Source organism: Canis lupus, chromosome 19 (assembly GCF_048164855.1).
Source record: "Canis lupus baileyi chromosome 19, mCanLup2.hap1, whole genome shotgun sequence".
Taxonomy (NCBI): domain Eukaryota; kingdom Metazoa; phylum Chordata; class Mammalia; order Carnivora; family Canidae; genus Canis; species Canis lupus.
Genome location: NC_132856.1, coordinates 18,518,202 through 18,545,326, shown reverse-complemented (window position 1 = coordinate 18,545,326; position 27,125 = coordinate 18,518,202). Strand labels below are relative to the sequence as shown.

The 27,125-nt window shown below is 39.5% G+C and overlaps 1 protein-coding gene and 1 long non-coding RNA gene across 16 annotated transcripts in view; one reads left to right on the top strand and one right to left on the bottom strand.

Moving 5' to 3' along the window:
• Positions 1-1,057, bottom strand: part of LOC140609951 (uncharacterized) — a 33,387-nt gene extending 32,330 nt beyond the window's left edge. For 2 of the 4 annotated variants that reach the window (XR_012011723.1, XR_012011722.1), the window contains exon 1: positions 851-1,057. This is a non-coding gene — a long non-coding RNA (uncharacterized lncRNA). The remainder of the gene's footprint in view (positions 1-850) is intronic. The other 2 variants (XR_012011721.1, XR_012011724.1) reach the window with 1 other exon arrangement.
• CHL1 (cell adhesion molecule L1 like) overlaps positions 1-27,125 on the top strand; it is a 195,456-nt gene that overhangs the window by 389 nt on the left and 167,942 nt on the right. For 4 of the 12 annotated variants that reach the window (XM_072785356.1, XM_072785348.1, XM_072785352.1 and 1 more), the window contains exon 1: positions 677-953. The exons of 5 other annotated variants lie outside the window; for them this stretch is intronic. The gene's annotated coding sequence lies outside the window, so the exon portion shown is untranslated. Of the gene's footprint in view, positions 1-109; positions 220-676; positions 954-27,125 lie in introns of those variants that run through there. 3 more of the 12 variants (XM_072785349.1, XM_072785354.1, XM_072785355.1) reach the window with 1 other exon arrangement.

Here is a 27,125-nt window from a genome sequence, read left to right as displayed (position 1 = left end):
AGCTCACCGGACAGGCGGGGGTGCGCAACCGGGCCCCATCCTTGCCTAAAGCGGGGGGTAGTCCGAGGTCGCTCAACCCCAACCCGGTAAGAGACACCCCCGTTCCCAGCCCCGCCCTCTGGTGGCTGAGGCCGGATTCGAACCCAGCGCCGGGTCCGCGGGATACAGTGAAGCGGCTCCACGAATCCCCCAGCTCCCACTCTCTCCGCCTGCTGACGGGTAGGTCAACCCTCTGCCTTTGCTCCAGCCTCCCCCCGCCCCACCCCCGCGCAGCGCCCCCGACCCCCTGGGGAGCATCCCAGACCGGCCCGGGGATTGCAGCCCTCTCTCCAGTAGGGCGTCCGAGGTTGGCCTGGGTTTGGGGTCAGCCCTGATGGCGCCCCTCCCCGCCCGTGACCATCTCATGGGTCGTAGCGCCCCGTTTCCCTCCGCACCGCACCCCGCCCCCGTCTCGCTCCCATTCCCGGGGGAAGATTCCAGGTGCTGGTTGGGGTTCTGCGCTCGCCGCCGCCAGCTCGAAAAGGGAGGCTCTGAGGACCGCAGGGTTGGGGCGGGGGCAGCAAGAAAACGGGGAGGTTCAGGAGTTCCCCGGTGTGTGTGTGGGGGGGGCGGGTAGGGGCCAGGCCGGGGGCGTGGTTGCCATGGCTCCTTGGTAGCAGAGCTGGGGGAGCTAGAGATGCCAGTCACGGATGGTCCCTTCTCCTTTGTGCCTCTCTCTCTCTCTCTCTTTCTCTCTCTCTCTTTTTTGAGTGAGAGTGTGCGTGGGGAGGGAGAAAGTGATTAATTTGGAGAGCAGGGATTGGAGCCTGGCGGCTGGGAGGCTGGGGGACGCCGGCCCCTGGATTCCTACCCGCTCGCTCGCCGTGAGAGCCGCACTTTCTGAGTCGGGGCCGGGGCTGAGGAATTCCTGCGAGGACCCCGGGGCAGAAGACGCCGCCGTGGCGCGGGCGCAGGTACCCACGCCCCGGAGCCGCGCCTTGGGGCGAGCGCGGGCAGGCGGGCCCGGGAGGTGATGGAGCGGCGGGGGGCAGGTGTCTAGGGGCGCGGCGGGGGGGGGGGCTCGCGGCTCAGCCCTCAGCCAGGGGCCTGGGGCTCAGCCCCGCCCTTGGGGACCTCGGAGGGGCCCCCGGGGCCGGCAAGTGGCCACCTGGGCACGCGCGTGCGCGGCGGCGCGCCCTCCGGAACGCCCGCGGTGGGGGCGGGGGGGCACTTGTGCGCGTGCGCGCGGAGGTGGGCAACCGGGGAGCCACCTGGCCTCCCGCCGGGCCCACAGTCTCCCGCGGCGCCCAGGTGGGTCCCGGCTCCAGCTCCAGCGTCTCTGTGATGTGTGATTTTTGGACGTGCCATTTAACTGCTCCGTGCCTCGGTTTCCCCTTTTCAATACTAACGATAGTATCAGTTACACTTTGCTCATTGGGCTTTTGCAGGACTGGAATGAGATAATGCAAGAAGACAGTTGAGCTTCGTGTTTAATGCTTAATAAATAAACCCCCCTAAATTAGTTATGGTGGCTGATGGCGTTACTGTTACTATTAATTGATCCTCAATTTAATTAGATACGGTGCATTCTCATTTCTCCGCACCTTTATAGAAGGCAAAATACCGTGTTTCCTAATTTGGGAGAATATGGGTGGGTATTGAATATTACTGCCCCGTACAACTCCTACAGAGCTCTGGTTTGCAGCAGATCGGAAGATATAAAATGACCAATAGTTGGTCACGTTGGCTTGTCAGTAAATGGATGCAGAGAGAAGCTTAGAAAGCTATTTGGGAAAACTTTTAGTAACAAGGGGGGAAAAAAAACAAACGAGTTTATTCTACAGCTTTGTGTGTAAGACTAGGTCCTCTTTCACAGGCTGAGGTTGCAGTTAGGTTTGTCTTAATTTCAGTATCTAGTGATGGGCCACTCTATGGCTTTCATGATTCAACTTGGTTCTGGAGTCTAGTGTATAACCCAGCTTTCCATTTTATGGCCTTAAGTGCTGTGGTGGATTTATCTGTAGTAAAGGCAGAGAGTATAGAGTATAATCATTCCTTGCAAGCTCCTGGATATTGTCAGTGAATAAATGAAGAAAAATAGTTATTTCTTGGCAAGTGTGAGTACTGGCTATGGCAGTTCATTAAAAATCTCTTTCTGGGCATGTTTTTACCCACATCACTGCAGAGGAGTAGGACTATGATGATTAATACATGTTTTTCAGATTGTTCTCTGTTGTATCTATACTTATGGGTCTTTTAAAGAAAAGACTGCCGATGTTTATTGCTACCTCATGGTTTTATTAGGTGCTCCAACTTATCTGGTGATGAGCAAAACATCCCATGGGCCTAATTGTAAGAATGACAAGATTTGATATTGCACATTATATATTTATTACCTTTAAGCTAATTAATTTCATTTACTGGATTGGTTTTAAATACAGTTTAGAAATATCACTTGCTTATTAAAATATAGGCGTGTCTTGTTGGATCTGAGGCAACTAAAACTGGACATGTGTTCCCATCACAAAGTTCCCTAAGACTTTTACAAAATAGACCTGACCTCGAAAAATATTTGCTGGATAAAATATAGCTTACTTTTGAAGATTTTGAAGATAGGTTGTTTGACCAAAAATTACTTTGTTGAAATAATTAGACTGGTTCATTTTTTTTTTTAAATGGAGGATTAAATAAGGATAATGATCAAGACTGATTTGTGATTCTGCTAGGGGTTTTGGGGGGTTTTATTGTTGTTTGTTTGTTTTAATCTCATAAAGGAAAATTAAGTGATAGAGGGGGCTGGATGGCATCGTATTTGAAGGAATGAGTGTCAGGAAGCCCAAGGAATATCAATTCAGATAGTAGAGTATTGCTTTAAGTTTGACTTTTGCATGACAACACCCCCTTCTTCACAGTGAATATGTCATCTTTAAAAGGTACCTTGAGGAATTAGTGTGACAGCTTGCCTGAAATTCATATGATCATTTACATATTGTTTCCCAGGAGCATTGGCATTAAATGTTTCATTTGTTGGAAATTACTTTGCACTTTGATTTATGACCGCCTACAGTGCCATGGAGTCTAATGCATTTGAGAAACAAAAATTTAGCTTTTTACCATTTTGTATTTTCCCCCGAAAATCTAAGCAGTAATGCACATGGAAAGCTTAAGTTAGGCCAAAGACAAAGGGTGACACATAGAAAACCATGACAGATCTGGAGGTATTGAGTCCTGAATTTGGGGAGCTAATTGACATGCAACGATATAAGCTAGAGGAGGAAGTTGTCTCTATACTAAGACTGTTTTCAGTGATGTGCTGTATTATCTGATTTAATCAGCGTTGCTTGTTATTTTTTCAAACCGAGACCGAGAATACTATATTTTCAATTATGAACATTTTGATTACAGCTTCATTGTAACTAACTAATTCAGTCTGAAGAGAATGCAATTATTATGGTGATTTACATACAATATGCTAAGTTAACACAGCTAATGAGTGAAAGCATAATATTCTTTCTATTCATTCCTGGAAAAATATTGTGCTAAGCATTCTTTTAAAGAAAGGATTACATTATTCGCCAGTATTTTATGTCTACCTACAAGTAGAATTGGCATTGAGCCATTTTCTCTGCTATTGAAGTAAAATCTCTCATGTTTTGGCGACCATGCCTCTCCCCCTCTTTGGGATGCCAGGGAGAATGGAAACAATTCCCAATTTAATTAGATATGGTGCTTTCTCCTTTCTCTACATCTTTATTGGAGGAAAGATTCTGTATTTTCTAATTTTGGAGGCTGGTTAACACCTTAAACATTACTAATTACTGCAGTTTATTTTATGTGTGTCGCAATAGTGTAGTTAGTTAATTATAGCTTTCTCATTAGCACCATGTAGAGAATAATGAATTAACACATCCCTTTGATCGAAAGAACATCTAAGTTTATCTTCTGAGAATAAAAGTGTTATTGTGTTACCGAAAGTCACTATAATTTTCCCAAGAAACAAATTGGTTGGAATTCTCTAGCACTGGGATAGGAAGCTTGATGAATGAGTTGGATTGATCACAAACAAGAGGGAGTAGAGCTGTGGTTGCTTGGCAACCTAACATTATTCTGCAATTTCTTCTGGTATATTTATCCAGTAAACTAGAAAATTCTGTTTTGTTAACGAATGTTTTTAGTCAGTGCACAAATAGACCATAACTAATTGAGATTTTATGTATTGTGGATAAAAAATGATTCTGCTTACCTTCCTATTGTGTTTAGATAATACAAATACAAAGAAAATGCATATTCTGTTTTCAATTTTTGAAATTTTCTGTGAAAAAAGTATTATTTTCATTTTTATAATAGCTTGTTTATCTCTTTGAAAATGAAATTATTAGGAATACGTATGTGTGTTTATGTGTATATTTATACACAATTTTTCAGTAAGAATCAGAGATAGAGTTTGAACTGAGATGAATTCTTCAAAAATTGTAGTTTGCTGGTTAAACTGAAAATAGAGGTAAATTTAAGAAGGCATAAATATCCAATCCAAATGATGCTGCCAGATGATGGTAATAATAAATGTGTTGAATTTGGCAACTATATAAATGTACTCTCTTCTTTAAACAGAATTTCCTTTCCTGGTGATCTTAACTGTTCTCTCTTCTGATGTTTGGGTACATCTCATTTTCTCCATAGTTGCAAAGTAGGAGCTAAGCAAAACCATCAGCTGCCCATCTTCTAATCCAACTTTCCCTAACTCTAGGGACTACACAGTACCACTTTCCTATGCAGCCTGTGAATTTTAGTGCTCATCAAAATTCCTTTCTCATATCTTAACATTCTTGGGGACACACGTTCCATTTTATGTATCTCATAAACCTTATATTGTCTGGCACAGTGGGAAACAAACTGGTGCACTGGCTATAGTAATCAGGCTGCCTGGGTTCAAGATCAAAGTCGACTAACTCCTTGGTATGTGACCTTGGCTAAGTCATTTTAATCCAACGCTGATTTCTTCTGTGGAATGGAGGTTGATATCCATGCCAGCTTGCATGCATTATTGTGAGCATAATATGGGGCAATCTTTATAGACAGCTTAGTAGAACTTACTGAGCACTCAATAAATTCTGGCTTTTAATTACAGTAATTATCTATGTATTCCATATTCAGTATATGAATGTATAAAGATAGATAGATGTGTGTGTGTATCCCTTTGTATGTGAATAAGTGTGAACTGTCATCATGGCACAGTTGAATGGAAAATTGTTGATACCTACATCAATTATACACACATATACTCACAGTGATTGTTACACATATTTGAAAGATCCTAAGAGTACTCGTTCTCAGGATTGACTGACATGAGAATCACCTGGAGAGATTCTTAAAACTACCAACTCAGATGATTAATAATCATAATCCCTGGGGATGGTGACTAAGAAAGACTTTGGGTTTTTTGGAAGCTTTGGTGAGAATAATGCACTGGAGGGTTGAGTACCACCAACTTAGGTTGGGGTAGTCTTTAAGGTCATGTTGGCCTAAGGCACTGACTTGCAGTTACCTCGGTGTCATGAAACGTGGTTGGAATAGAAAAAAAAAAAAAGAAAAAAAAAAAGCTTCAGCAAACCCCTGAGGTTTTTCTTACTAATCCCTCTGGTTTAAAAAGCATTTTAGTCTCTGAAGAGCTCAAATGCACTTTTCATTTACTGTGTATGATTTCATTTCTCAGCCAAATGTCTCTGTGAAGATGGTAGGCAAGAAGTCATTATCCTGATTTTGCAGATGAATGGAGTGAGCCATACTGGAATTAAATAATTTGATTAGATTCATACATTTAGAACAGATCCAGATTCCTGTGACTTTCGAGTCCGGATGTTTCTCTGTTTTGCCTTGAGATTTCAAATGAGAGAGAATTATTTTTTTAGGACTAAATAACTGTGTAAGAAAAGTTGTATAGATGTGAATTTCCATCTTTCTTGTAATTTCTTTCTTGTAATCAGGCACTGCAATGAAAAACAGATTTTTTTTTTTCTTCTAAAGAAGAGGCAGCATAGTCTAGGTAGGATCTAAACTAACATCCTTTGGACTGAACCTAGCCTACATAGGTGTTTTATTTGGCCCAAGGAATGTTTAAGAAGTATTTCAGCCAATATTTAAAAACGAAGGATTTAAATAAATAAATAAATAAATAAATACCAAGGATTTCACATAAAAATTCATATTTCTTACTTATGTTTAAAAACTTGATATTCTCACAATATTGAACCTGAGTGTTCAGAGTGCCATTGGCTGAACGTGAAGAACATGTCCCCTTGGCAGTCTTCAAGGACCCAGAGTTTTGTGTCTTCTCTGAGTAACACTTGGTCTCCTCTTGCTTTTATTTTTTAAGCATACTCAAAGAGACAATTGAAGGGAGTTTCGAGAAGGGACCACATCTTTTTGGGCAGGCTGAAGAGCTGTTACTGCCCCTCATCCAGTAGGACAGTAGGTAAGAGAAGTTACTGAGGAGGTGAGAGCAGCAGCTCCCGGAAAGGCTGCCAGCCAGGACCTGTAGTCAAGTGGCAGATGCAGATCTTCTGCTCCTTCCTTAGAGTGGCCAAAGTAACCAGGAGTCAGATGGCAGGGGAGCCTGGTAGAAGATGGTATGCAGAGATTGACTCCCTCTGCCCACAGTAGGTTGGAAGACTGTGGAGAACAGATTGGAATCTGGTAGGTTAATGAAGAATACCTAGCACACCTGGAGCCTTAAAATTTATGGAACACAAGCAATGAGGAAGGAGAACCTTTGAATTGCCAAATGTGGAACAAAATGGAAAATCATTAAATTTGTATTCAGGGTCCTCTTCTACTTTGCTTTGTCATTCTCTATCATTCTCTTCTTTCATTGCCCTAGGTGGGCAAGTCCCCATTCAGAGGTGGTTTCAGCTGCAGTCTCCAAACTTCCAGACAATTTTGTATGTTCTTCTATATAATATCCTCTTTCCAAGATGAGAGCCGATGGCAGAGTCTGAAGGAAAAGGCATATTAAAGCCACTGTGGTAACAGGTTTGCATTTTTAGCAGACGCTCTTCCCTAACAAAAGCTTTTGCTGTAAGGGGTAAATCTGATGCCAGAGATTGCAGATGTTATGCCTGCAAAGTGGAGATGCCCTCAAATAACAACAGTCTTAACAGCTTAAAGTCACTGTAACCTGGACATTTGAATCTCTGGAGGGATCTCCCTCTTTGGTGTAGTGGTAGCAGGGTGAAGGATGAAGCAATAATCAGAGATGCATGGGTAGCACAGTGTTATGAGGCATCTGTGTTCCCTGGGGCTATGGGATGTAATCCACAGTGTAATGGAAGGTAAGTGGGTAAGAAAAATGTGGTGATTTTTGATCATTTGATGCAGTTAGAGTTGATTGTGAATTGTTTATTATTACATCGAAGACCTTTGCTAAAGAATGTAAAGTGATAGAATCGGCTTACTATAGAATGTTTTGTGTGCTGAGGTGTTCAAAGGAAAAAACACACCTCATACATGCAAGATTTCATGGTGAAGACCTTTTTTTGACACACTCAACACTACATTTCCATCCATTCAGGTTACTTTTCAAGATTTCTATTTAAAAAATTGTAATGTCTTGCATTATTTGGATGCTTTCAGCATTTTGGAGATTTTTTTTTTTTTCCATATCAGCTTTGTTTGCCTTTTACAGTGACATGATGAACAAAAAGGGACAAGTTGTTAGGCCATTTTATAGATGAAAAACAAGCAAGGTCTAATAGTGAAATCAAAATTAAGGCTCAGATATCCTGTTTGTGATCTAGTTCATGGCCCACACTACTGCTTTTAGATTTTATTTATTTATTTATTTATTTATTTATTTATTTATTTATTTATTTATTTATGAGAGAGGGAGAGGACAGTGGGAGTGATGGTGAGAGTGAGAGAGAGTCCTAAGCTGACTCTGTACTGAGCGCAGAGCCCAGAGTGGGGCTTGATCCCATGACCTGAGCTGAAACCAAGTCAGCCACCTAACTGACTGTACCACCCAGGTGCCCCTAGATTTTCTTATTTAAAGCAAAACAAATATATTATAGTTGATGAAATTTTATTTTATTATTTTTTAAAGGTTTGATTTATTTATTCATGAGAGACAGAGAGAGAGAGAGAGAGAGAGGCAGAGACATAGGCAGAGGGAGAAGCAGGCTCCATGTAGGGAGCCCGACGCAGGAATCGAACCCAGGACTCCAGGATCATGCCCTGGGCTGAAGGCAGGTGTTAAACTGCTGAGCCACCCAGGGATCCCTATAGTTGATGAAATTTTAAAAATCAGAGTTAATGTGTATACTGAAGGATGTAATGAGTCTAGGGGAAATATTGAAAATGTTACCAGTTATATATTTCCAAGGCTGAATGTAGCCCTGCCCAAAGTTAGGGAGATGTGATTTTTCTTTTTTTTCTTTTTAAAGATTTTATTTATTTATTTATTTATTTATTTATTCATTCATTCATTCATTCATTCATGAGAGAGACACAGAGAGGCAGAGACACAGGCAGAGGGAAAAGCAGGCTCCATGCCTGCATGGAGCCTGATGTGGGACTCGATCCCGGGACTGCAGGATCATGCCTTGGGCTGAAGGGAGGCGCTCAGCCACTGAGCCACCCAGGCGTCCCTGATGTGATTTTTCCATAGCTTCTGTAATTGTACAGTATTGATCGATGGTTTGATTGATTGATTGTAGGTCCTATGAGATGTTGACCAGTCATTGAAAGAGCTTTTACTGAATAATTATTTTATATGAGAGACAGGACTAAGGCTGTGCCAGGCTGATACTTATATTATTTACTGACTATTTGATATATTTTGCACTCTCTGCATCAGTGATTTGTGTAGTGCTATTGTTATAATACCTGTTTTAAGCTGGATGACATAGACATAGGGGGCTTTTTGTGCAAGGTCATCTTGTTTGGCTTAGAAGTGGCAGAGCTAGGACTTACCAGGACTCACACTGAAAAGTAAAGTAAAATCTGAGTTCCTGTCCCAAATCCCTAAATGCTACCCTTTGAGTCTCTCATACAACTTCAGCACCCTGTGTCAATTCAGGGTGCTATAACAAAGTACCAGAGCGGAGTGGCTTAGAAACAACAGATTTATTTCCTATAGTTCTGGAGACTGGAAGTCTGAGATCAGGGTGCCAGCATGATCTGCTTGTGAGGCCTCCTTCTGGGTTGACTTTTCTTTGTATCTTCACAACAAGAATGGCAGAAGGAGCACCAGAGAGGTATGTGGGGTCTCTCTTCTCAGGGAACTAATCCCATTCATGAGGGCTTCACCCCATGACTTAATTATCTACCAAAGGCCATAGCTCCAAATATCATCACGTTGGAATTTGGGTCCCAATGTATGAATTTTGGGGGAGACTCAAACATTTAGTCCTTTGCACATTCTTTCTCTTCTGTATTGGACTTAATTTCCCAGGTGTGCAGCATCCATCAGTGCCCCGTTGATTAGCAGGATTCTCTAACTATAGTCTTCATCAAGGCCTCGTACTTGTCCCTGTTGTTTATCCAGATTTACCTGTTCTGTGTCTCATTATCTCAGTTAAACATGTAGAAAAGTAGATATAAAGGATTCCTTTTAAGGTATTACATGAAAATGCATACTTATCCCAGGAATGGCAGCATTTTTTTTAAAAGATTTTATTTACTTATTTATTCATGAGAAATACAGAGATAGGCAGAGACACAGGCAGAGGGAGAAGCAGGCTCCCTTTGGAGAGCCTGATGCAGGACTTGATCCCAGGACCCTGGAATCACACCCTGAGCCAAAGGCAGATGCTTAACCACTGAACCACCCAGGTGCCCCAGAAGGTGCCCCAGAATGGCAGCATTTAAAAAGACTGTTTAAAAGCCTTAATGCAAAGGATTAATGGTGAGGGACTTCCATGTGGGAAGTACATTGGGAGAGGAGGACATTTGTGTTCTCTCCGAAATCTTGTCATGAAAGCATACTGTCCTATCCTGTCCCTCGGCACCAGTGTATGTAAAATTCAACCTTTACCCTCCCCAAAGCTTTCACTTGCCTTCATTACCATTTCTTATTTCTTGGCAGATATGTTCCTGATGCTGTCATATCAGTATGCATGGGTTTCCCTCACGTCTGGGTGTTATATATAACCAATTGCATTACACGGTTGGCATTTCCACAAAGGTGTGAGTATCTGCCACCCCAGATTAAGATAGAAATAGTTGGCAATGACAGATGTCATATGCCAGCCTGACTGTTCTTGAAAATGACATCTATCGTCATGATGGCACTATCTTTATTAACAGCTGTCAATTAAGATAAGGCTTTGAAGAAAAAAAAAATCAATGCAATTCTAGGCATGGCCAGTATGGTCTTTGATGTTTTGGTTTGGGGTATTTAGAATCAAGTATTACTGTTATCTTTTAATATGCAAAATATAAGTAGCATTCTCAGATGCTGAGGAATTCCAACCCTTTTTCTAGAACAGAGGCAAAAATGTTTGCTTTCTACTTTGGCTAGACAGCCGATCCCCTTTCCATGGTTCTTATGGAATGGATTTGCTATAGGACTTTTATGTGGCCCATGTCTGCTTCTTTAGAGTACAGTACTTGGCTTCTCAAGAAATACATTTGTTTTGGTGTTATAAATCCAGAGACTTTCTAAAACCTGTTCTGTAAAATGCATCTGATGACACTGTGGAGAATTCATTTATTAGATTAAAATATTTCAGATGTTATACAATGGGCAGAAATTGAAAACATTGCCCACAGTGGTAAGCAAACAAACAAAAATAATAACAATTTTAAAATCTACAGAGTACATCAGAATGGATAATAGACTATTTGGATTACTTATTATTGTGCACTAATTTGAGATGTATACTATTTTCCGTAAAGGAGTTCTGAATGAACGAATAAAAATAGAAAACCCAAATAAATATGTTTAAATTTGACCTTGATTCCATTTTGCTTTGCAACCTCTAGCAATTAATTCTCAGTGGGGATAGATTTCAAAGGGTCGCAACAGATCACGTTTTCCATGCATAGAAGCTTCTGCATGTAATTGATTTGGGCTGAATTTTTTAACACAGTTGACTTGCTTGAAATAATACTAAAGGACCACCATTGAGCAATTCGGATACAACCCCTGTATGCCTTTGTGAATCAGGTTCAGATAAACAGGATTTGACCTTAACCACTAACCCCTCAAAGAAGGACTGGCAGTCATCACAGTGAATGCCATCCAATTATGTATAAAAATTGATATGAGTCCTCTCTTCCTGCGGAGATGGCAGCCATCTTCCACTTGGCATCATGGCTGCCCTCAGACCTTTGGTGAAGCCCAAGAACCAAGAAATTTATCCAGCACCAACCAGACCAGTAATGCAAAATTAAGCACAACTGGCCAAAACCCAGGGGCATTGACAAGAAGATGCACAGAACATTCAAGGGCCAGATCTTGATGCCCAGCGCTGACTGTGGTAGGAACAAGGAAACAAAGCACATGCTGCCCAGTGATTTCCAGAAGTTCCTAGTCCACAGCGCCAGGGAGCTTGAAGGACTGCTGCGGTGCGACAAATCTTATCGTGCAGAGATTGCTCACAATGTCTCCTCCAAGAACCACAAAGCCGTTGTGGAAAGAGCTGGCCATCGGAATCTCCAATCTCAATGCCAGGCCGCACAGTAAAGAAAATGAATAGACAGATAGCTTCTGAGCATATTGTAGTTGTTTTAATAAAAATCATAAAACTACAAAAAAAAAAAGATATGAGTTGTTTGAATTGGAAATTGACCTCTATCCCCAAAACCTACTTTTGAAAACTTGGTTACTACCTCTATTTTCCTGTTTCACCAGCTGTAAACTAAGGATAGAAACATTTACCACTGCCTCCCAGTGGCAGTTGGAGGATTAATGACCTAATATTTGTAAAGTGCTTTGAAGATAAAAGTGCCAGCTATTATTATTACTAATAAACCATTTTTCTCCAGTGTAATTTTGGACAGCAGCCATTAAAAACTCATTACTGTATTTAACAGTAAAACAATCTGCTACAGCCTTGTATTTACTGCCTCAATTAAGCATGCATTCCACTTCCTTTGCCCCTCAAAATTCAGAGCTGATGAGGAGGGATAGAAAGGTGTGTGTCATCATTTCCCAAGTTCATTTAAATAATGGGTTTAACAGACTGGATGCTTATAGTGGAGAGTAGTTTGATTGTTTCTGCTGAAAACTAGACTATGTCCTTAATGGGAGGCTAATGTGGCTACTACACATTTGCTTCTGTGTTCTATGAAGGGAATGGAATGACCAGTTCTAGATTTTTATTCAACTGGATTTACTTCACATTTACTGCCTTTGAAGATTGTATTCCAGTGTCTTTATAGTTCAGGCTGGCTCCATCAATGACACAAGTTTATGTGGGTGGTTGTATGGTGTTTTATGTACATGTTTAAACTGGGGCAGGTGTGCACTGTTTAGAACTCATGCTAAACATGAAGTAGAAAACAGAAGGAATTATTTCAGCCACTTCCAGTCCACAAATATTAAAATATGAAAGTGAAGGTCTTGAATAAATCTGTAATTAATGTGGTGTTATAAATCCTAATTTATTTTTATTTAAGTAGATGTCCCTAAATAATCCATGATACAGGTAGCATAGATATTTCTCACCTGTTTCCAAAACAGGTTTCCCCTTATGCTATTTTACTACTGCAAATAACAGTAAAAAATATAAAATAAATCAATGGCTGTAATCAGAACAAGTAAATCTGAAGTCAATTCACTAGCTACCTCCAGTCTCTAAATCCTAAACCAGTATCTAAAAGTTGAACAAAAGAGTCCACATAGCAATGTGAATTCATTGAATTCACTGTGAGCATTTTGGTATGGAAAGATCTTCCTCATCCAGTGACTGCTCACTCTTAATTTAGAACCATTCTAATAAGCATAACTGTTTTATTTTAGTGGATGACTGAGTATAAACTGCAAGTTAGAACAGACGATGGAAAATTTGCAGATTTGTTCACAGACAAAAGAAATTATAGCTAGCATCTCTTCAGCAAGGGAAGAGAATGGAAAGGCTAGAAAGAGACAACTCAGAAATCATGATGACCTATGGGTGGTCCATTAAGAAATTATGAAATAGTTTAAACTAAAAAAGATTTTGGTATTTCACCCATAGGCATATAGTTCATTAATCTGAAAATCAAGTGAAATCATCTTTCCTGGTGATCTACCTAAGAATGTTACATACAGATACACAACAGCAATATTACAATCCCCAAACCTTTTACAAGATGTCCTTCTAGAAGCAACACATTCATAACTACCCAAGGTGCTATTGTTTGCAGATAAGATTTTGCGGTGCAAGTGTATTGCAGTGTATCTTTTTATTACTATCACTTAGGGAGGCCATGCTTTGTAAATACTATCACCATTCCATTGACTTCTGAAATTGAGCTCGCGCTATTTTCATCATTTATTTTGTTGAATTGTGCATGGGGAATTCACCATATGGCTTTAAACTGTTTAAGACCTCAGTAGGAATGTGTTTTGCATATCAGATTCTTGGGGGAAATACACAAGTCGTGTATCGTTTGGAAGATAAGTACCTGGAGACTTACGTGTAGCTAAGAGAGGAAATGATGAAAAATTAGTTTGAATTGTGACTATGTAGCAATTTATGTAAAATGTGAGTAAAGGGGCACTGTTCGGTTATCTGTTGCCACATTACTAATGCATAACTTTAAAACAGCCATTTTATGAAATCTCATGCTTTTGTGTGTCAGGAATTCAGGCAGGGCTAAGATGGATGCTTTCTTCAGCCCCACCTGGTGACAACTAAGGTGACATGGTAGTGTGCAGATTGTAGCTGGGCTGAGCTAGTGTCCCCAGGATAGCTTCATTTGCATGTCTGGTGCTGTGCACATGCAAAAAAGGCTGAACCCAGTAGGTAGGTTGTTGAACTTCTTACATGATGGCTAAGGATTCCAAGAGTCCAATTTAGAATATTGTCAGTTCTCGTAAAGACTAGACCTGGAACAAGTTCAGCGTCCCTTCCACTGTAGTCCAAAGCATAAAACACCAGTCCAGATACAAAAGGAGCATTCGTGCAGCTACCCTGCTGTGCTGGAGGATTCTAGTAGACAGGGAAGGAAGAAATGGACATGCTAATAAAGAGGATTATCAGACCTGCCATGATACCATTTACTCACCATATGACTGATTACAAAGTGGAAGAAAACATGGAACACAGGTAGAACAACCCTGTGCCCCACAGGGACACTCCTTTCTCTTCCTACTTCCTAGATCTCTTGGGCCCAGGAGAACACACGACTTTGAGAAGGGAGTGTGACAGGACAGTGAACTTTGGATAGCCGAAGGCAGCTGTGTGGCGAGGGAGGCTAGAAGGAGAGAATGGACAGCTGAGGACCCTTCAGGCTGAGATTCCGTAGCAGGATGGGTTTTTTGGATGCTCTGTACCTCTCATCCATTTGCATTTATCCTTACTCGACCATGTAACTTGGAAGTGGCTTGGCCTTGGGAGAACTAGGGGTACCCTAGCTGAGTCAGAAGGACCATGGCAAAACTCAAATGCCAGGAAGCAGGAATTGACTACTCAGATTGCACAGGCACCAGTCTTGGGGGGGGGTGGGTGGAGGAAAGAGCTGCTTCATGTCCTTCTATTGATCTGTCACAGCCAAAAGCACATAAAGAAGCAGGCTTCTTGCACCAAAATGATGATTGTGCAGTTGGCTTCAGTCTTTCTTTACCTGTAATTTTCAGAAACAGGATTATAAAGGAAGGGGACTGAAGGGGCGGGGTGGGGGGGGATCGAGTACCAACATTATTCTCCTGTCTTCCTGCAGTGTTGTCAAGCACAGAACAAGAAGCAGGTCAAGAATATACAGCAAGGGAGCTGTCCTGGGCTGTTCGTTTTCTCTTCAAATTCTCCCTGGTAATGGATGAAGAACAACCGCTGCCATGTCTGATAGGGGTTCAGTCTGTGTTCTCATTGCCTCTACTTCTCTATTTCCTCACACCTTCCCATCCTATTCTTCTGTGGCATGCCATTTTTCTCTTTGTGCTTGGGAACCATACGCACTATCATTCTTATTCCTCTGTTACATTTTCCCACCCTTCTGATAAACAGGAGTAGATGTTTTTCTCCTGCAGTCTTGCAAAACGCATGTGCAGAGTATTGCACTCTATGTTTCATATTTCAAAACTAATTCAGCAGGCAGAATGCCATATATGTAACCCTAAAATGCTCTGTTGTGGCAAATTTAATTCTATAATGGTAATGCTGAAAATCACCTTTAAGAGACACACACACATATCATTTAATGTGATGCTTATAAAAACCAGGTGTTAAATAAATGAATAAAATCAATAAAAACTGGGTGTTTAAACAAGGTAGGTATTAATCCTATTCAGGGAGGTTAAGGGAACTCATGGCACCATTTATGTGAGAGTGGAACTGGAAATCAGATTGTCTGATTTGGTCTTAAGTTGTTTCATGGCAAACCATTTAGCAGTTGATAAAATGTTCCCTTGTTCAGAAAACTTACATTTACAGAATAGATTTCATTTTTAGGCGATACAACCTATAAACCCATATAAAAAACTGTTGAGACTGTTGAAACACAAGCAATCCTCAGATTTTTTTCCCCCATGGTTTCTTTTGTTAGAGCAAAATACATTTTTACTATAGCAGAGAGCACTTTTTGGGTAGTTTTGTTTTAGCGATTGTCCATCTTCTGTCTTATGCATCCTTTCTTGACTTTTAAGTGACCACAAAGCCTGTTCTAACGTTCTCTTTGACACACTGAAATTTATTTCTCATGAGCCATTCTGGATAATTCCTTGTTCAGTCTTTTAATCACTAGATCACTGCAACCTTCCCCTTACTGGATTTCTGCTTTTTGTAACCACTCTTATCCACTAAGGTCTAAATGTCACTGTTAAAATCCCTTTTCTCACTTGTCACTTTGACCATGATGTCACTTACTTCCCGAAAATTTCCCCTGGCTCTCCATTGCTTTGCAGGCCAAGTAACTGTCACACTTCGTTTCCACATTCAGCCAGATTCAGCCTTCATTATTCCCTTCTACTTTCCTGTATCCTTAGAGACCCTCTCCTTTTACTCAACTGCTGGCTGTTCCAGCCTTCTTAGAGCTCCTGTCTTCTCAGACACATTTCCTGCTGTTCTTTCTTCTTAAAACAACTGGTCACTCGATCATCTTCTATTTTCTAAGACTCCCCCAAATACAACATCTTCATTATTTTTTTTCATAATGTACTTACATTTTTAATAGCACATTAAAAAAAAAGTTTTGCTGTAAAATGGAGGTTTTATTTCATTACTGTGAATGAAACACTAGCGTCAGTGAGAAACAATGAAAGGTAACTACAAACATAATACAATGAAAACAGTCTAAGATCATTAATACTAGCTGGATACTATTAGCTGCCGAAGGCTCCAGTTTGAAGTCCTGCTTCCTGTCTCCCTCTATAAAATAAATAGCAAGATTAGTAAAGTTAAAGTGTTGTTAGTGATATATTAGGACCTACCTGAGACTTCCACTTTTTGTTTACAGTGAGAAGGACTGCAAGAAAACTCAAAGGGGTTGTTGACTTAGGTCATGCCCAAAGTACTTCCTAAGATGATCGCAGTACTAAGAATAGTGCTCTAGGACATGCAGCCCAACTTCAAGGGATGAAGACATCCTTTAGAAAAACTCATCACACTTCTCTGCCTTTGTCCTATTAAGTTCCTCCATTTAGTCCTTAAATGAAAATTTGTGAAGTTCTTGCTGTGTGAAAATCATTATACTAGCTGGATAAAGTCCAAGATGAATTAGACACAGAATGGCCTGAAGATGCTTACAGCTACCACCAAACACATGCCGATCGATTGATCAATTAATCTATCTATCTATGCATTTTCTGGGCCTGACAGTCCTGAAGTATTCTAAACCTCCAGTTTAATTAAGGTACTCAAGGGGCACCAGGTTGCTCAGTTGGTTAAGCATCTGCCTTCAGCTTGGGTCATGATCTCAGGGTCCTGGGATCAGGCCCATTATTGTCATTGGGCTCCCTGCTCATCAGGGAGTCTGCTTCTCCCTCTTCCTTCCTCTGCTCCTCCTCACCACTTGTACTCTCTCTCTTTCTCTCTTAAATAAATAAATAAATAAATAAATAAATAAATAAATAAAATCTTTTTAAAAATGAGATAAAATTGTCAGGAAAGAGGTAGAATTTGAATGTCAAGGAAGAAATTCCATTGCAATTACCATTTTCTCTGAAGCAAAATAAACATGCAAGCCCTATTTAATGAGCAATTAATTTTTAGCACTATTTATCACACTGTAGGTTAGTGCTGTTAAACTTCTTGGGTGATAAAATGTGATTTGATTACTTTTCTCAAGTTCCAAAATGCTTTTCCACAAATTGTAAAATAGGAGCCCTTCCTAATATGGTGTGGGCTTAGAGAAAGCCAAATCTAGGTGAAAGATGGGAAGCCAACCTAATTCCTACTTGATTGATAAGTCAGGAAGTGTGGACATCCAGAGCCATCATAAGGATGTTTGAGTTCTATGACCTTGGAAGGTGCTTTCCAATTCTGAGATGGCCAGGAAATCAGATGTCTCCAGCAGAAAAACACAGCACCTTTTGTGTTTTTCAGGTGAGTTAATTTCTTCTTTATGTCTCAGAGTACTGCTGACTCTGTGTTCTGTGGTCCCTTTCTAGGACCTGGTTCTCAGTTCTAGAAGCTTAGATAATGCAGATAAGGCTACTGTGTGTTTGGTTCTCTACACTTAATATGCTTGTGAAATGAAAAGAAGAAAAAAAAAGGTAAAATAATGATAAGGTCATTAAATACTAAGAATTAACCATGAAATACCAGGATTTTCTTATTTGTTGTGTATGTTTGTATAATATTTACACATTTTTTCAAGTGAAAATATTTTGTGCCTTTTTTTTTCTTAGAGACATTGAAGTCATGTGCTACATTATCAATGTCACTATTTTTTTTTTTAGTTTTATCTTATTTTATTTTATTTATTTAAAAAAATGTCAAGCTGTATTTATTTAGGTAATCTCTATACCAAGTGTGGAGCTTGAACTCATGACCCTGAGATCAAGAGTCACATGCTCTTCCATCTGAACTATCTGGGCACTCCTTTTTTTGGGGGGATATCACTTTCTTATTGGCCATCACATAACAATTGACTTGTTAAATCTTTTTATACATTGCATTTTAATTACATCAGTAATTTATTTAAAAAATAGGAAAATTAATATCCACAGTATTGATTGATTGGTAATGGATATTCTTGCTTCTGATAGCACCTTGAATAATGCATCCCTCTCTTGATTACTGTAGATATTTCATTAATACCTAGAAAATACGGAAAATAGAGCTTCTTAAAGTTCAATAGGAAGAACTTGTGTGTTAGTAGAGTTGATAAACATTAGTTGCAGGGATGTGAAATATTCTAGCTTTATCTTCTGAACTTATTCCTTGCACATATTAATCATGTGCACGTAATAAATAATACTGACAAGGCATAATTTTGAGACCATAAAATTGAGAATTTGAACACATAGCATATGTGGGCATACACATACATATACATAACTGCTCTTTGGTAAATCTACATAACCTTACTTATGCTGAATTCACTCTCAGGCTCTGCTTTCTCATCAAGCATTTATCAGCAAAATGGAAACCTCTGAAAACTGTCATGGATTTGCTTATACTACTATATGTTCAGTGCAAAAAGTGACTTTTATTTCTTGGCCACATACTAGGTGACTAATTATAAAACTGTATTGTGCATTGAAGCACATCTCTCAAAAGCTTTACAATCTGACTTTTGACAAGGATGCCATTGCCATCTGTTGAATTATATGATAGTGAAATTTACTTGAGGTGACCATTTTATGAATTATGAATTTTTTTTTACTTTCAGCATTTCCACTCATTTTTTTTTTTTATTTGTTGGCTCCATGAATCAGTGTCATCAAATTTGTCAACTGCCATTCTAAAAGCTTTGGAAATTGGTATGATGAAAGTCTTTAGAGATATTTTAAACCCAAGAATGTGGGATCTGAGACCTGCCTGCCCAGATATGGCGGAAAATGTAAACAAAAATGATGTTTTGTTAAAAAAAAAATGATGTTTTGGGATGCCTGATTGGTTTAGCGATTGGGTACCTGCCTTCAGCCCAGGGCGTGATCCTGGAGACCTGGGATCGAGTCCCACATCAGGCTCCCTGCATGGAGCCTGCTTCTCCCTCTGCCTGTGTCTCTGCCTCTCTCTTTCTATCTCTCATGGATAAATAAATAAAATCTTTAAAAAAACCAAAAATGATGTTTAAAAAAGCACTACTGTAGTTTAGAGGAACAATACTAATCAGAAAATATTTAAAAACTCAGCCACCTGACTGGCTCAGCCAGTGGAGCATGTGACTCTTGATCTTGGGGTTGTGAATTCATGTTGGGTGTAGAGATTATTTAAAAACAAAATTTTTAAAATACATGCATACATACATACCAATGTCTGATGATACAATTTGAATTGAGGTATTGTGGGGAAAATATTACTAGAATTTAAAGTTTTGGCTCTTTGAAAATATATGGCAGAATAATTCTAGATACTACAGTTGTTTGTTTTGTTTTTTTTTTTTTTTGCTTTGTTTTCTTTTGATTTCTTGTGAATCTAAAGCCAACTTTCCTATATGACAGTTGAAAAGAATCTTCTTACTTCTTGTGTATTCTTTTTAATGTGGTCAGGAGAAGGATTAAAATGAATACTCTCTTTCATAAAGCAATTGGGAATTAATTCTGAAATAATGTACCGGAGAATGCTCTTATGAGTGAAAGAATAGCCTTGGAACCCTAAGATAGTCAACATATACCAGACCTGTCTATAAAAAAACCCATAAAATAGTTTGTGCTTATATATATATATATATTAAAGATTTTATTTATTTGCTCATGAGAGCGAGTAGAGAGAGAGAGAGAGAGAAAGGCTGAGACACAGGCAGAGGGAGAAGCAGGCTTCTCACAGGGAGCCCAATGCGGGACTCGATCCTGGGACTCTGGGATCTCGCCCTGAGCTGAAGATGGCTCTAAACCACTGAGCCACCCGGGCTGCCCTAGTTTGTGTTTATAGATACCTTGTATAAGATGTGGATTTATCAGAAGTATTTGAATTTCATACTTCCCTATGATTGCTACCTAACCATAGATATTGGCAATATATTTGGGAAGCTTGTTTCCTCCTTAGGTTTAAGATGCCATTGGACGCTCAAAGAGCCTTGTGGAGGTGACCTTTAACATTGTCAAAGTGGAACATACATTTGGGAAAGGGCTGCTACATATGGCCTTTCACACCCAAAGAGCTAGCCTTTTCCCGTTTGCTAGCATTTTTCTAATTTGACAGTGGTTCCTGAATGCCACACCCAGACTTTCTTTCTTTAGCAATGTTGATTTATGAAAATGCTCTGATAGAGGCTCAAAAGCTAACACCAAATTCAGCAGTGCAGAAAGCCTCCAAATCATATTCTTCTTTTTTGTCAATATTTTCACTAGGGCAATGTAAGATATTAAATCACCTGGAATTAGTTATGTGCCATTTCAGCAGCCTTTTGTGCTCAATCTACTACAAGCTGTTTGTGCTGATTAGCAGTTTAAAAGTCTGCAGAGGAAGGGAATTTTCAGTAGGTTCTTTTCTTTTTCCTCTTTAGTCCTGTGTTCACTGGGGAAGGAATTACCCTCTGTGCAACTCCTGAATAATTTGGTTGACCAGATTCATGCTGGAAAAGAACAGTATCAGAAAAAATTTACCTACGTGTCTGTAGCTGTGCTTCCAGATACAAAACAGAAGAGCCAGTGGCTCCACGTGAAGTGTGTGTGTGTGTGTGTGTGTGTGTGTGTGTAGCTCTGATTCCAAGGAATCATTCATTCATTCATCAAATATTTATCGAGCTGTTTAGAAATCCCAGGCACTGTGCTAAGCACTAAGATGAAGACAAATTCCCTGCCTTCCGGAGTTTACCATTACTGAGAATGTCAGCCAAGAAATAAGTAAACAAAATCATTACAGGAAAGAAACAAAGGGCTATGAGAGAGAAAAATGAAAGAATTTACTTTTAGAAAGGGTTTTCTGAGAAGGTGACTTTCAAGGCAAGCCAGAAAGGGAAGAAGGCAAACAGGAAGAAAGCCAGAAGAGCAGGGTTCCAGGCAGAGGGGCAGCAAGCGGAAAGGCACTGTGGAAGACAGGGATTTGGCATGGTCTGGTGCTGACAGAAGGCTAGAACCTGGAGCGTAGGAAGCTTGGGAGAGATTGGCACAGGAAAGATTAGGGCAGATCTTGTGAGGCCTTACAGGTCACAGATGAGAATATGAATTTAAATTGCCATATAGGAACTTCAAAGGAATCCAAGCAGTTAAAGCAAGTTGATCTGATTTATGTTTGTAAAAAAAAATCACTTTAGCTGTTGTGTGAAGAGTGGATTGCAACAGGGAGCAGGATCAGTTGCTATTCCACATGGGGAATGAGTACAACTCGGACTTGAGCTAGGGTGCGATAAAGGGGATTTGTGAGACTGTTTATTGTACTTTTAATAAGATGATATGGGTGGTTTGGGGATTGTTGTGAGAAATAGCACACAGCCCTTGAAGGCAGAAACCCACGTAGGAAACAACCACAGAACATGGAGTTGTGAGACAAGGAGGTTTGAGATATGTGTTTCCATGCTGCCTGCTAGCAGAGGGGTTTGGATGAGCCCCAGGAGGGCTCAGGGCTGGAGTGAATGACATTTAGTGAGCTTCTGGTCTGAAGGAGGGCATGCACTGCTGAAAGAATATGATACACTGCACTGGGGGAACCTGCTCATTAATTCTTATAGCAGTTTTGTGTTGGGTATAGAAGATGAAAGACATTTTCCATTCAATTATTGATCACAGGCATGATATGTGTTGATTAAAATGGCAAGATAATTGTATCAAATAGAATTTGATTACGTTTTTTTCCCTAGCTGTATTTTAACATGTATTTGTTTACCCAGATAAGTAGAGAACACAGTACCCAGCTCCCCCTTTCCAAGGAAGGAACCAACCTATCATTAAAAGGGTTATTGAATAGCAAGTAAATTATGTTGATTTTATTTTTTAAATTTAATTTTTAAAAGATTTTATTTATTTGAGAGAGAGCGAGAGCAATGAGAGGAACAGAGGGCGAGGGAGAAGCAGACTCTCCGCTGAGCAGGGAGCTGTTGTGGGGCTCAGTCTCCCGACTCCAGGATCATGATCAGAGCTGGAGGCAGATGATTAACTGACTTATTCACCCAGGTGCCCCAATTACGTTGTTTTTAACCCAAATTCCCACCCTATTTTTTGTCATATACATTAATAATATGAAATGCTTCTAAATGTGTTCTTTTAGGAGGATTAAAGTTTAGCCTTTGAATGTTTATTTTCATATTTATGTGGAAAAGATATAATCTATTAGTTATGCAGTTAATGACAGAGAACAAAGAATAATTTTTAAATTTTAAGAAAAAAGACAACACAATGGAAAAACAAGCAAAAAGAAAGAACACATTTTAGAAAAAAGAAACTCAGGTGGCCAAAAATACATGTAAAGATACTCAACCTCATAATAATTAGGTCAGTGCAAATTAAAATCTGAGTGAAAATAAATTGTAGTTCATCCACATCATGGAATGCTACTCAGCAATTACAAAGAATGGACCATATGCAATAGCATGAATGATTCTCAAAAGCATCATGCTGAGTAAAAGAAGCCAAACACAAAAGGTCAAATACTGTGTTTCATTTATTAGGATATTCTGGAAAAGGTAAACTGGAGAGACAGAAATAAAATCACTGATTTCAAAAAAAAAAAAAATCACTGATTTCAGGGACTAGTGGGTGGGGTTGGGAGCTGAAGTGATGGAATATTTTATAACTTGATTGTAGTCATTTTTTTTAATGTCTTATTTGTTTGAGAGAGAACCCAAACAGTGGAAATGGCAGAGGCTGAAGGAGAAAAGCAGGCTTTTCTGGGCAGGGAGCCTTATGTAGAGCTCGATCCCAGGATCCCAGAATCATAATCTGAGCTAAAGGCAGATGCTTAACCAACTGAGTCACCCAGGTGCCCCGGTTGTAGTTATGTTTAAACAGCTCTATACTTTTGTTAATACTGGATTGTACATTTTACACTTGTTAATTTTATTGTATATAAATTATATCTTAGTGAAGCTAAGTTGAACGCATTGAGGATCTGTGTAATTGGGCTACATTTTGGGCTGTAACAGTGAAAATATCTAGGACTAAAAAAAAAAAGAAAATATCTAGGACTGAATGTTGTAAAGTTATCAGGAAATGGGAGCATTCATACTCTGCTGGTGTGAGTAAAAAGTATCAGAACCCCCTTTGGGAGAAGGAATTCACAGTAGCTAGGAAGATTAAAAACATTTATACCCTGGGATACCTCAGCTGTTCTGCACCTGCATGATTACCCAAGAGAAGTACTCACACATGTGCTCAAGTGGAACTATGCTACCAGGGAGGAAGAATGGCCTCTACTATTTAAGGTCTTTCTAAAAGCTGGGCTAAAAATCAAGTTGATAGGGGCCCCTGAATGGCTCAGTGGTTGTGCCTCTGGCTTTGGCGCAGATTGTGATCCCAGGGTCATTGGATCAAGTCCTGTATGCAGGCTCCTCACAGGGAGCCTACTTTTTCCTCTATGTTTCTCATGAATAAATAAAATCTTTCAAAAAAAAAAAAAGAGAATCAAATTGGCATAAGACAGAGAATAATAGGGAAATCAGATTTAATTTCATATACATGAGAAATCCACACAAACATGGAAATAGCAAAGTGAGACATGTATGTCCTTCTGACTAAGGAGAAGGGGTTAGGGGTCCACGACTTCAGAGGGAATGCATGCAGTCCTCAGGAAGATGAAAAAGAATAAATGCTTAGAAAACTGTTTCTGAGCCACTCAATAACAGTGGACCTAGAGAACTTTGATCAAACAGACCATGCTAGTTTCCCCCTTGTCTATTATAATAATTCAAACATAATGTAGTTATCTATGATGATAGCTCTCCTCTTGGAGCAGATCCTCTATCTGATTTATTCTTAGGTAGTTGAGGGAAATAAAGATCTTTTCCTGAATCTGCTGGGGTTTGACTGCTTTAATTTTTTTAATTTTAAAGATTTTATTTATTTATTCATGAGAGACAGAGAGACAGAGAGAGAGAGAGAGAGGCAGAGACACAGGCAGGGGAGAAGCAGGCTCCATGCAGGGAGCCTGAAGTGGGACTCAATCCCGGGTCTCCAGGATCATGCCCTGGGCTGAAGGCAGCGCTAAACCGCGGAGCCACCCAGGCTGCCTGGTTTGACTGCTTTTAACTCGAAAATAATCCTCATACCAAAGTGGTCCCTCCTAGGGCAGCCTGCCTTTATCCCCTACAATACAAGCATCTTCTGTGCAACCATTTGTTTTCTTTGTTTTTTTTAGTAGGCTCTACTCCCGATGTGGGGCTTGAACTCATGACCCCAAGATCAAGAATTGCATGCTGTCCTGATTGAGCCAGCCAAGTGCTCCTTTGTGCAACCATTTGTAGGAATTAAAAAATGGAAACAACCTACATGTCTATCAAGAGGGGATAAATAGCTTGAAAAATATAAAATATTTAATATATGCCTGTTGACTTCTAGAGAGCAGTTCAAGTGAACTAAAGATGAATGTAGATTTTGAAAACAGTTTATGTGAAATAAAAAGCAAGTGTCAGAATGATAACTTGTATATGATGCTGTTAAAAAAATAAAACTCACCTGAGTAAGTCTTTAAAATCTTATGGGCTTTATTCAATGATTCTTGACTCAGGCAGTATCCCATCTAGCAAATAGAAGGGAGCTCTGAGAAGCTATACAAAATGAAAGACTTCTAGAGGCAGAAAGGAACACATACAAGGAGTAGTAGCAAAAAGTGAATTATTTCAGGGAAGGTCATTTTCCTTTAGAAGGCAGTAGGAGGTCTATTTGGCAGATTACCTCAAGAGTGCTGATCAGATAATTCTTGATTGACTGGTGTAAGATTCCATTTTTGGGACAGACTAAGTTAAATCTTGGTGTGTTTAGACTCAACCTAAGCAACTCCATTTGGGGCCTATTGTCTCAGTGTTAACAATATCAATTATGTGACTTAAAAAATACTCATGCAACATTATATTATCTTTGTAGAATAGTATAAAAATGTGTTGCTTACACATTAAATTAAATATATTGGTTCTTTGTAGGAGTAAAGGGTAATGGAATTTAGAAGAGAAATTTAAGGAGCTTTCAATTTAATTTCTTGTATTTTCTTTATTTAAACAGTGATTTCTGGGGAGGCCTGACTAGTTCAGTTGGTAAAGCATGTGACTCTGTGATCTCTGGGTTGTGAGTGTGAGCCTCTTATTGGGTGTAAAGCCTACTGAAAAAATAAATAAGTAGGGGATCCCTGGGTGGTTCAGCGGTTTAGTGCCTGCCTTTGGCCCAGGGTGTGATCCTGGAGTCCTGAGATCAAGTCCCTCATCGGGATGCCTGCATGGAGCCTGCTTCTCCCTCTGCCTGTGTCTCTGCCTCTCTCTCTCTCTCTGTGTCTCTCATGAATAAATAAATAAAATCTTTAAAAAAATAAGTAAAAATAAAAAGTGAATTCTAAGGCAAATATGATAAAATGTTAATATTTAAAAATTCTAAATGGCAATTATATAAAAATTTTTAATTATATTTTCTGTATCTACATTTCTTTATAAAATAAAACCACTCCTAAGCTACATTGCAAAATTATGAACATAAATTATGTGTTTTTTGATCCTCAAGTGTAAACATTATCACTGAAGATAGGTAAGTAAGATGGTCTTAGCTCTTTACTGCAATATAGGCCTATCAGAGTGTTTATTTTTTTTTTTTTTTTTTTTTTTTTTTTTATCAGAGTGTTTAAAGGTAACAGACCCTAACCTCATTCAAAGGTTAACTTGTAGGACAGCCCCAGTGGCCCAGCGGTTTAGCGCTGCCTGCAGCCCGGGGTGTGATCCTGGAGACCCAGGATCGAGTCCCTCATGGGGCTCCCTGCATGGAGCCTGTTTCTCCCTCTGCCTGTGTCTCTGCCCCTCTCTCTCTTGGAATAAATAAATAAAATCTTAAAAATAAAAACAAAGGTTAACTTGCTTAGATCTAAGAGGAATCTCATGCCTTTCATTTTTAATTTCATGGTAGTTGTGAAAGACTGGACAAAAAGTCAACTCAATCTTCGCAAGAGTAGAGATAAACCACATAGTCACACTTCAGTACTTAACATCCATTCAAAGATTTATTTATGTATGAGTAGTACTTGGTATATCAGGTAATCTTCCCAAGGATTATGTTGATTCTGTAAGTGTGCTTACCATTGGAATATAGATGAGCACACCATTGAAGAGTGAGTTTAAATTGTGTTTAATATTAAGTTAATGAGACTGAAGATACTAAACTTATGCAAGATACTAGTCTAGTGTACCTAAATATTTATTTATTTATTTAATTTATGAAAATATTTTATGTGCTCAATAATGATATGACTACATATGTGACAAATCTTATTTAAAAATTTAGGTTTCTATAAGAAGCAGCATAATTTTAACTTAGGTATATGAATATAATATTATTTCATCTCCTTGCAAAATAATTAGAAGGCATCATATATTATGTATGAACCTAAGAAGTACCAAAAATTGGCTCCCAAAATCAAAATCTAGGTTCTTATCTACACACATCTGCGTTACTCAACCTGTATTAATTTCCTGTTGTTGCTGTCAACAATTACCACCAGGTTAGTGGCTTAAAATAACACAAACTTGTTTTCTTGCAGTTCTGAATGTTAGAACTCCAAAATCTATGTGTCAGCAGAGCTATTTTCCTTTAGAGCTTCTAGGGGGAGAATCTGTTTCTTTGCCTGGGTTTTAGAGAATCCACCTTCATGCCTCAGTTTATGGCCCTATTCTTCATCTACAAAGGCAACAGTGTAGCATCTTCCAATTTTTCTTTCTCTGCTCTGCCTTTGTTACCTGTTCTGACTCGCACCCTCTGTCTTCTTCCTACA